General features: G+C 45.5%; 1 pseudogene; it reads right to left on the bottom strand.

Annotated features, from left to right (window-relative positions):
• Positions 1-9,899: 9,899 nt before the first annotated feature.
• LOC121279486 lies at positions 9,900-10,047 on the bottom strand (annotated as a pseudogene).
• Between the last annotated feature and the right edge of the window lie 279 nt (positions 10,048-10,326).

A 10,326-nucleotide genomic window follows, 5' to 3' on the forward strand; every position in this document is an offset into this window, starting at 1 on the left:
GATCCGTTGAACTGGAAGGGGACTCCTGCCCAAAGAAGTGAGCCCGGAGACGAAGACGGCAGAAGAAGAGTTCAGTATCATGCCGAGCCCGAAATTCATTGAGGTGAGGGCGTAAGGGTATGAAACTAAGTCCTTTGCTGAGCACTGAACGTTCAGCATCGGAGAGGGGAAGGTCAGGGGGTATAGTGAATACACGGCTGGGGTTGGGACTGGAAGAAAGGCTGGGGACGGAGGGACAGGCAGGGGTGGAGGGTCCTAGATGGGTGTTGGTGTCGATGAGTTGTTGGAGCTTGCGTTCCTTAGCACTTGAGAGAAAGAGAAAAAGTTTCTTGTTGAGGCGTCGGATGAGCCGAAGGATAAAATGAAACTGGGGGCACGCGCAGCTTTGAAAAAGGGTACGGCGGTGCTGCTGGAGGGAGAGGTCGAGTGTGTTCATATGGCGGCGCATGGCACTGAGTGTGGATTTCAGAATGTGACGGGAACAGCAGTCCGAGAACATCTGTAGTAGTCTGTCTCTATTTTCAGTCTATATGTATTCCAGTAATAGATTGCATGTTATGCTTTATTCTCCACAGGCAATCATTTACTTCCAGCTTCACTACATCCATTCACAAGCTCACAATCTCCAATCTCTGTCTCCCTTGTTGGGACTGTCCTCCTTGGAGAGAAGAAGGCTAAGAGGAGATTTGATAGAGATGTTCAAAATCATGAAGGGGCTGGACAGAGTAGATAGGGAGAAGATGTTCACTCTCGTAAAAGGATCAAGAGTGAGAGGACACAGATTTAAAGTGATTTGCAAAAGAAGCAAATGCGACGAGAGAAAAAACTTTTTCACACAATGAGTGGTTTGGGTCTGGAATGCACTGCCAGGAAGTGTGGTGGAGGCAGGTTCAATCAAGGCATTCAAGAGGGCATTAGATGATTACTTGAATAGAAACAAGGTGAAGGGTGCGGGGAAAAAGCAAGGCAATGGCACTCGGTCACAATACTCATTTGGAGAGCCGGTGCAGACATAATGAGCCAAATGGTCTCCTTCTGAGCCGTTAAAATTCTGTGATTCTGATTCTGTGATAGGTAGAAAAGGGGTAAAGCCGAATCATCCACTTTCATCAAATGGCTACTAGTGGCAAGGAATGTAGTCCATAAGGTGATGCTGAGTAGAAAGCTTCCATGTCCACAAAGAAAGTAACATCTTTCATGAGACTGGCGTTCCTGTCAGTGAGCACGTGATCACTGTGGATAAGGTTGTTGGCAGCCTAACCAAAGTCAATGTTATACTTTCAAAGACATGCTTATTCTTCTCATTCTAAATGATAGTGGCACTGTCTGAGCCCATTGCTATCTTCCCCGATTGTACCACTCCATGTTCACTTGCAACTGTATACCCAAAGGTGTCATGGGCCACCTCAACACCACAAGCTGTTTAAACTAAACTTCTGTGAATGTAAACTATAAACTCAATGAAGATGTGTACATTGTTACTATTGTAACATTAAATTTGTTTCTGTACTCACGGGCAGATTTACTGGGGTTACTCATTTGTATGGAATGTTGCTGGGATGGAGGTCTGTATTCTTATACCGACTCATCTAGTTTAACTCGTTTCCATAGAACCATAGAACCATAGAAAAGTTACAGCACAGAAGGAGGCCATTTGGCCCATCTTGTCCATGCCAGCCCAAGGACACCTGGTATCCTTTCTAATCCCACCTTCCTGCACCCAGCCCATAGCCCTGCAGTTTACAGCACTTTAGGTGCAGATCCAGGTACTTTTTAAAAGAATTTAAAGTTTCTGCCTTTACCACCAGCTTGGGCAGCGAATTCCAGACACCCACTACCCTCTTTATAAAAAAGTTGTTCCTCATGTCCCCCGTACACCTTCTGCCACTTATCTTGAATCTATGTCCCTGGTTCTAGAATTCTCCATCAAGGGAAACAATTTTATCCTGTCCACTCTATCTATTCCCCTCATAATTTTATACACCTTAATCAGGTCACCTCTCAGCCTTCTTTGTTCTAAGGAAAATAACCCCAACCTATCCAATCTCTCCTCGTAGCTACACTTTTCTAACCCTGGCAACATTCTTGTAAATCTCCTCTGCACTCTCTCCAGAGCTATTATGTCCTTCCTGTAATGTGGTGACCAGAACTGCATACAATACTCCAGTTGTGGCCTCACCAGTGTTTATTACAATTCGAACATTATATCCTTACTTTTATATTCTATACCTCTGCCAATTAAGGAGAGCATTCCATGTGCCTTCTTTATAACCTTGTCTACTTGAACTGCTGCTTTCAGGGACCTGTGTACTTGTACGCCAAGATCTCTAACTTCATCGACCCCTCTTAGTATATTCCCATTTATTGTGTGATCCCTGTAACTGTTTGACCTCCCTAAATGTATGACCTCACACTTCTCTATGTTAAAATCCATCTGCCACTTTACCGCCCACTCCACCAACCCATCTATATCATTTTGGAGATTATGGCTATCCTCTACACTATCCACCACTCGGCCAATCTTTGTGTCATCTGCAAATTTCCCAATCGTGCCTCCCACGTTCACATCCAAATCGTTAATATATAACACAAACAGCAAGGGTCCCAACACCGAGCCCTGTGGAACACCACTTGAGACAACTTTCCATTCGCAAAGGCATCCATCGACCATTATCCTTTGTTTCCTGTTACAAAGCCAATCTTTTATCCAGTTTGCCACATTACCCTGAATCCCATGGGCTTTTACTTTCCTGACCAATCTGCCATGTGGGACTTTGTCAAATGCCTTGCTAAAATCCATGTACACAACATGCACTGCACTACCTTCATCAAGCCTTCTTGTCATTTCCTCAAAGAATTCAATCAAATTTGTGAGGAAAGATCTTCCTTTAACAAATCCATGCTGACCATCCCTGACTAGTCCATGCCTTTCCACATGACAGTTAATCCTATCCCCCAGGATTGATTCTACTAATTTGCTCACCACTGATGTAAGACTAACTGGCCAAAATTGTTTGGCATTTCCTTTGGTCCCTTTTTAAACAATGGAACTATGTTTGCATTTCTCCAGTCCTCCAGTACCTCCCCTGTATCTAGTGAAGATTGGAAAATCATCCTCAGAGCATCTGCTATCTCCTCCCTGACTTCCTTCAGCAGCCTCGGAAACAATCCATCTGGCCCTGGTGACTTATCAACTTACAAGGTTTACAACCCTTCGAGTACTTCCTCTCTCTTTATGACTATCCTGTCCAATATCTCGCAGTGTTCCTCCTGGGCTAATATATCTACATCCTCCCTTTCCTTTGTAAACACAGAGACAAAATATTCATTCAAAACCCTTCCCACAGCCTCTGCATTTACACACAAGTTTGCATCTTCATCTCTGATAGGTCCCACTTTTTCCTTAACTAATCTTTTATTATTAATATATTGGTAAAACATCTTTGGGTTTTCTTTAACTTTACTTGCTAATCTATTTTCATGCCCTCTCTTTGATTTCCTTTTTTCCTTTTTTACTTCATCCCTGCACTCTCTATAATCGTCTAGGCTATCTGCAGTGCTTAGTCCTTTGTGCCTATCGTACGCTTTCTTTTCCTGTTTGATCTTCCCCTATATTCTTCTAGACAACCAGGGAGGTCTAGATTTGGCAGTACCACTCTTATTTTTGTAGGGGACATGTCTACTTTGTATTTTCAATTTTAGATATCAATTATAGTATATTTGTGCACTGATAAATGTGAGTTAGTGCTTGACGTGATATACATTGAAAAATATAGCAACTTACTGATATTTGAATTTCAAAAAGTAGAAGTAAAGTTTTAATATATGACTTTTTAAATATATGGTTATTATCTTTGAAACGGTGCATTCACTTACATAACAGATTAATGCTCTGACATGCTTTTTGCTACAATCTTTTCTTCTGGATACTACATCCTCAGACAAGGCTGAGGCCAGAGGCCACGCTTTCTATTAGCCATCCTATCTCATTGTTCTGGCTGAGTAGTGCCTCTATCCTGGATTGCCTGAGCATCAACAACTTACAGCTATCTCACAGGTAACACGAGTTGACATGCAAAATGAAATGGCCAGCTTCGTTCACTGTCTGGATATTCAGGAAATCAAATCCTCATGTTGATGAAATTAGTGGGGCTTTCAAATGAAACCTTTACAGCTGCACATGTGAGAATCCAGGCGCTCAGAAGAAGCTGCTGAACACTTACTCTCACTCCTGGGATGATGAACGAACGTAGAGAATGTGCCTGGACAAGGAATCCATGGATGTGTCTAAAGCAGCATTGCATCACTGACTGACCGACTGATGTACCGAAAGTCACCAGAGGCCATTCGGGAGCCCAGGGGTGTAAAAACATTAAGTGCCTTGTCATTTTCACAGCCACAGATTAGGCTGCACCCCTGGTGGAAAGGGATTATATCAGATTTCAACAGCCATCCTATCTCCGTCACAGGGTCAAGGGGAAGACAGCCTTCTCAAACACTATGAGCGGAATTTTCTACTCTGGAGACTAAGTGCAGTGGCAGGTGGGAAAGGTGGCGTGGTTCCCGCCAACCCGCATGGCAGCTTTCTGCGCCAAATCATCCACTTTTCAGCTCATAGGTATACATGAACGTGATGCATGTCGTATCTTGTGGCAGGACAGGCTGCGATTTGTCTACCTCAGCGTTACTTCATCGGTTCATATTTCCGGGCACCATATTTAAACTGCGCCTGCGCACACATTCACTCTCTGCAGCCCAGGACTTGTCATGGCAAGCACCAGGATGGTCCCCAAAAGCAACAATCCCACAGCCCCGAAGTTCAGTGACAACACACTGGCGACACATCCAGGTAGTCAAAGAACAGCAGGAGATACTTCTCCCCTGTGATGAGATCCGGAGGTCCCCCGACCTCACCACAAAAGCTTGGGAGGAGGTTCCCGGGGGGCCAGTGTCAATGCAGTGCAGAATAGGGCCACCATCTAGTGCAGGAAGAGGATGAATGATCTCATCTGCACCGCCAGGGTAAGTCAGCCTTCGCCTCATTCTCAACTCACACCCTCACAAGAGCATCAGGCATTTGCAGGGTTGCAGTTCACAAGGATCTCACACACTACCAGCACGACAAGGTCACCACTGGTTCTTACACACACACTTTTACATCTCTATCGCTTATCACATTCTTCACAAGTCGCATCTTCAGCCTTTACATAGGTCCACTCAGCCCACACAGAAGGCAGGCATGCATATCATCTGCTTTGTATTCCATCCTGCTCACAATCTGTCCACTTGTCTTTCTGCAGGAAAAGATCGCCCACAACTGCAGGGAGAGATCCCAAACTGGAGGGGAGATGCTGGAGCTCAGGCCACTCAGCCCCTTCAAGGAGCAGGCGGCAGAGCTGGCCACTGAGGGCAGAGACCATGCCTGTGCCGAGAAAGAGATCGGCGCCTCCCAACAGGCCAGTGAGACCCCATGAGCAACTCATCGCCCACCCACCAAAACTGTGAGAGCTTTTTAATGTTGTTGACTATGCAGCCAATCACTAATTATTGCTTCTCTCTATCACAAGGACCAGCAAGAAAAAGAGGCCCAATGGCGACCAGCCCATCAGTCCCAGCTTTAATGCCATCTTGGATGAAGATTCTGGAGACCCACTAGATGAAAAGACATCACAGCTTTCACCTGCACCCTCCACCAGCTCAGAGAGACATACTTTGGAGGGACATTGTTTTAGAGCAGGCATCTGGTGAGCACAGCACAGACTCAGGTCCACAGCAGGCGGAGGCAGGGACATCCAAGGTCACTGACACTCAGCAGACTGCTGGAGGCTAGGCTCCTGCTGAGTCTGAGCCTGATGAGGAGCCTCTGTACTCGACCCTTAGAGAGATGTTGGAGCCCCCAAAGGCCAGCAGGGGCACAGCAGGCAGGGTTGTCAGAGGCTGTCAGCAGATTAGAATGGAGGATGACGGAGTCCGCACCCATTCGGTCTGATTTAATGGCACTGATGGCATCGAGGTCACCATTGGAAGGGTGGCCAACAAGGAGACCTTGGTCCAGCAGGGGAGATGCTCCTTCTGCTAGGTGAGCGGGGGATGCGGCATCTTGATCTCACTTCAGGAGCCCCTTCTCCCCAGGAAGTCAGGGAGAAGCCCTCGGACACCCACAGGGAGGAAGAGTGTCAGTCGGACACCCCAGGGCCATCCACCTAGGACTTGGGCTGCCCAGCCGCTCCAAGTCCCCTCTGCCTGTGACCCCATCAACTCCAGCTCCTCAGGCCAAGCAGGGTGCACTGCATCAGAGCAGGAGGCCCAAAGCAGGCCGGGGCCCTCCAGGCCTCAGCCCTCCTGAGGACACCTGCCAAGGTCATCCCAGACAACAGGGCGTAGCAGTCAGCAGACTGCCTCTACCTCTGCTGTGAATGTTGGGGATGCGCCTGGATGTAACGGTTGGGTAAGAAAAATTAAGACATTTTGACGGCACAAAGATGGCATGGGTGTTCAGAAATTGTATATAGTTTGCATATATGTAAATATATTTTGTTTCTGTGAACTTCTCATCTAGTGAATGCCTCTTCCATCTGATGCAATGTACCAAGGTCATGCAAGTATAGCAGATGCCACCCCCCCAACTCCACCACCCCCTTCACAGATCTCCCATCATGTGCTTCAGTTCTATGGTATCTCGAACCATCACTTTTCTGTGTACTGCATGGACTTGAGCAAAGCCTCTGGCTCCAGCCAAATGATTTTGGGCAAAGCATACCTGAGACATGTGTCACAAGATCATATCATGTGCCCTCATAAGTATAGATGTTGCAGTCTGGTTAATTCACCTGGTGCTTCTGCACTGAATAATGATCAATGTGGATCTTATAGGATTTAATGTCAAGCCGCATTGGAGTCAATCTCACTCGGTGCATCTTTCAATGGCCTCCATGTAATAGCTGTCAGTCTTGAGTCTCGGTTACATATCCACCAATATTTGGGGATCTTATTTTAAAGGAAGTGTCTGCAGAGATAGTGGAGGCTTTGGTCAAAGCATTCCAGAACTCACTGGATTCTGGGATGATCCCGGTGGATTGGAAAACCCCTAATGTGATGCTCCTGTTCAAGAAGCGAGGGAGGCAAAAAGCAGGAAACTATAGGCCAGTCAGCCTAACATTTGTCATTGGGAAAATGTCAGAATCCATTATTAAGGAAGAAATTGCAGGACATATAGAAAAGCTTAACGTAATCAAACTGAGTCAGCATAGTTTTGTGAAGGGGAAATCACATTTGACAAATTTGCTAGAGTTCTTTAAGGATACAACAAGCAGAGTTGACAAAGGAGAACCAGTAGATGTAGTGTACTTGGATTTCCAGAAGGCATTCGAAAAGGTGTCACGTAAAAGGTTATTGCACAAGATAAGAGCTCACGGTATTGGAGGTAATGTATTAGCATGGACTGAGGATTGGTTAACACACTGAAGACAGAGAGTCAGGATTAATGGGTCTTTTCCAGGTTGGAAAGACGTAACTATTGGAGTGTCACAAGGATCAGTCCTAAGGCCTCAATTATTTACTATTTATATTGGTGACTTGGAGGAGGGGGCAGAATATATTGTATCCAAATTTGCTGATGCTACAAAAATAGGTGGGAGGGTATGTTGTGATGAGGACATGAGGAATCTGCAAGGGGAGGTAGACAGGTTGAGCAAGTGGGCAAATACTTGGATGATGGATGAAGTAAGAAAGTGTGAGGTCAAACATTTTGGTAGGAAAAATCAAAAGGCAGACTCTTATTTAAATGGAGAGAGACTCCAAAAAAGTGCAGCATCTGGGTGTTCTTGTGCATGAAACACAAAAAGTTAGCATGCAGGTGCAGCAAGTAATTAAGAAGACAAATTGAATTTTGGTCTGTATTGCTAGGGGGTTGGAGTTTAAAAACAGGGAAGTCTTGTTACAACTATACAGGATGTTGGTGAGGCCACACCTGGAGTACTGTGTATAATTTTGATCCCCATATTTATTAAAGGATATACTGGCATTGGAGGCAGTTCAAAAGATATTCACTTAGCTGATTCTTGGGATGTCTTATCAAGAACGACTAAACAGATTAGGCCTTCATTCATTAGAGTTTAGGAGAATGAGGGGTGATCTTATTGAAACGTACAAGATTCTGAGGGGGCTTGACAGGGTAGATGTTGAGAAGATGTTTCCACTAGTGGGGGAATCTCGAACTAGGAGACATAGTTAAACAATAAAGGGACACTCATTTAAAACTGAGATGCGAAGGAATTTCTTCTCTCAGAGGGTAGTGAATGTCTGGAATTCTCTACCTCAGAGAGTTGTGGAGGCTAGATCACTGAAAGTATTTAAAGAGGAGCAAGATAGGTTTTTGAAATCTCGGGGAATTGAGGTCTATAAAGAGCTGGCACGAAAGAGGAGTTGATGCCTGGGTCAGATCAGCCATGATCTTATTGAATGGCGGGGCAGGCTTGAGGGGCTGAATGGCCTACCCCTGCTCCTATTTCTGATGTTCTTATGTTCTTATGTACTCCTATTGGCCTGCAGCATTATGTCATGTATGCTTATACAGCTAGACGTCCACCCTAGTCCCCACTTCTCCCTTGTATAATGCTAAGCTTTGGACCTAGCTAAAACTTGATGACTCCTGAAATGCTTGCTAGAGTCATGTATCTCTGTGCACCCTTCCCCAATTATTCGCCCCGTCACGTGCTTCTGTGCGCCCATCCAGTCAACACCCACAAAGGTCAAGCCTTTGCCTTGCAATCCCTTCCCTTGTTTCTGTCTTGTTTCAAACCTCCCCCCCCCCCCGCCTCCTCCAGTCAAACCTTTGCCTTCTAGCCCTTTCCCTCACCTCTGTCTTGTCTCACCTCCCCCCACAAGTCAAAACTCCCTTGCCTTCCCACCGGTCTTACCCAAGGCAGCCTTGGCATGGAGTTGAAACAGCACTGGTGAGTGCAGTGCAGTTAATGGTAGGCGAGCACTATGAGTATAAACCTCGAAGTCGCGAGTGAGGTGTGGTTCACCAGATGCACTTAACTTACATCCGGTCATGATCCATGGTGGTTTAATTTGCTGTTGGCATAGCCTTTTGATCTGGAAGTGGGGCCTGTGATTCCACAGGGCTGGGTTTTTAATGCATATTCGTGATATTCAAACGCATGCCAATGCATTTCCCAACACAGTGTGGCAGGCTACCCAGCCCTCCATGAAACTCTGGAACGGAAAATTTCAAACTGTTTTCACGCCGGTGGGAAATTGACTTTTGGGCGCATTCCAAATTTTCCCGTCCTGCCTGTCACAATGCCTGCCGCTGGTAGGACTACAAAATCTCACCCTATGGTTTAGAAAAATCTAAACAGGGTACCTGTGGTCAGTGAAGATCCCTGCTTTGGACACCATGAAATAGGCTTTGTAGTCTTGAGCATATTAACAGCAAGTCATAACTATATACATATATATATATATATAGTAGAGGCTACAGGTATGGAGCTGACTCCATCCTAGGTCTTTACACATCTCTGTCCACCTCTAAACTGACCCTGGCTCTGGGTCATGTGCCTTCTTACGTCACTGTGTGGGCAGTACTGTACTCAATCCCACATTAACCCTGTATGTACCAGACCCTACTACTACAGTCAGCAGACCCTGTTGCAATGATAACTGCAGATCAGGTGTTGCTTGCTTGCAGGATCCAACCTTCTCTTATCCTCCATCCTCTTCCATGTCTTCAACATGCTCCTCTTCAAAGCACGTTAACAATTGGATCTCCAGAGGAAAATTCATTATTTCACATATCACTGTTCCCTTTAAATCCCTCACATTTTTAAATGTTCAGGGACTGCAGCCAAAACAGTGCTTTTAAAAAAAACATTAATCTACTTTTATTTACAAACAAGGGGAGAGTGCAAACGCAGTCCCCGCTATCACAAATTTTGCAGTCGAGTATCCTGCATTTGGGGGATATCACTGGCGTCATCACACTCGAAGTGCAATGCTGTAGAATTGCATTACTTTGTGACTTCTGAGCTTCCTGATTTCTTTCTGCCTATGGGGCACTGGACAGACTCAGCACCAGCACCTTCATAGCTATGGTGATTTGTGGAAATGCTAAGTGGATAGCAATGATGGGAATGACCTTCATCTGCGTGGTTTTGGGCAGGGTTCAGCATGTTGCTCAAGGTCAAAGGAGGAAAATCACAGGGACATTTTTAGGGTGGAGTTTAGAAACCTCTTACACCCCATTTAACTTGCTAGATTGCCTCAAAATTGCCAAAAATAAGGAATGAATTTTCATTTCAGGAAAGAAAATCCAGGCCTTCA

Source organism: Carcharodon carcharias, chromosome 6 (assembly GCF_017639515.1).
Source record: "Carcharodon carcharias isolate sCarCar2 chromosome 6, sCarCar2.pri, whole genome shotgun sequence".
Taxonomy (NCBI): domain Eukaryota; kingdom Metazoa; phylum Chordata; class Chondrichthyes; order Lamniformes; family Lamnidae; genus Carcharodon; species Carcharodon carcharias.